Here is a 1,601-nt window from a genome sequence, read left to right as displayed (position 1 = left end):
AAGACTTTTTTAATAATTTTCCCACCGAATCTCAGTAAACACAAAATGAATCTTGATAAGCTGGTTACGAATTGTTAAATCCCTTTGTAAGTTACTAATTTCACTAGTGAGATTTTGTTTATATTGGTAAATTTCGCATGATTCACTATTAGATTTGACGCGGGTAAACTCCTTACATTGTTGGTAAATTACCAATAGTGTATCATGCGAGCAATTTGTAGGTCATCTATATCAACCAACAGGATTTACAGTTTACGAACTGTTAGCAGTGAAATTCACGGCCCATGAACGAAGTCGCAACACAAGAGATAGGTTTGTTGCACTAAATAAGCTGACTCATTCGTTGGGCCGCGATATGACTCAGCTCACCGTCTGAAAGTTTGCTCAAGCAAATTGCACAAAGGCATTCAAACACTTGAGCAATTATCAGATTTGAGTATCAATTTGTACGAACCGACTAGTTAAAAATAAACACCAAAGATTAGAGGGTATGAATTTATGTATCCGTGTTGCGAATTAACAAAGGGAAGAGAAGCATGAAGTACAATTTTACAGTAACCAAAGTATGAGAGACAACCACCAAGAATGGTCGAGGTACCTAGGTATTCTTGTGCGATATGAGAAAATTATCCGATTAGTTCTAAACCGATCATAAAGATGTCAATGTAGCCTCAAACTTTTTAATTATGTCAATTTAGTCCTAAATCTTTACGTGAAATTCCAATGTAGTCATTCTGGTATATTTTCTCCAAAAATAGCTGACTTGGCAAATCTCATTGTTGGCCATCCTACGTGGCACATCGCTATATCAGCAATTTCTGAGACAATTAGCCCGAAAGGCTATATCGGAACTTTATATAAAAGTTTAGGACTAAATTGGCAAATTTTGAAAATTTATGACTGAATTTGTATCCGTATAATAAGTTTAAAACTGATTTAACAATTTCCCCGTTGCAAGATGAACATATTTGATTTTCTTTGTGTCATGCTTGTGTAAATTGTTTTGGTTGGTTTAACTTGATTGCTCTATTTTTTACACGTAATAAGACGCAAGCAAGAGGAACTCTCTTTTCATCGCTCAAACTTTGGGATGCCGCATCCATTAGTGGTAGACCATTGTGAAAAATCAAGTGAGAAAAAGGTAAGGCAAGTTGGGCAATTGGTTGCGACGTCAGGGAAATTTTAAATTAGCTCCTGTTACTTATTCAAATCGCACTAATTGCATGCAACTATTCCGCCACTCGATAGACCCACGGCTGAATTTATCTAGTTTATTGGATTTCATGGTATTTCACAAGTCTCCAAATAGCCGAGCTCTATGCTCGTACCTTTAATTATAAAAAACAGGTACGCCATCGACGTAAACTATCTTTTGATATGTCTGAATCTTGTCGGGGGAACTGGTGTTTATGGTTTTGATGGATCAGTGGTAAAGTTGCGGCGTCCAATCGCATGACGTTTAGCTAACTCTAGCAGTGACGGGCCAAAAGAACTGGATTTCCTTAATGATTACTTAGAAGTGCAGTCTGTTCGAGCTCTAGTCTTTTAGTCTGTAGGCAATCTATGTTTCAAGAAACGTTTTGGTATCGGATTGTTCTTTT

Source organism: Syzygium oleosum, unplaced genomic scaffold (assembly GCF_021117445.2).
Source record: "Syzygium oleosum isolate NSW1041296 unplaced genomic scaffold, Sole_v2.1 Sole_v2.17, whole genome shotgun sequence".
NCBI lineage: Eukaryota > Viridiplantae > Streptophyta > Magnoliopsida > Myrtales > Myrtaceae > Syzygium > Syzygium oleosum.
The sequence above is the reverse complement of the archived record's forward strand: the minus strand, read 5'-3'. Positions refer to the sequence as shown.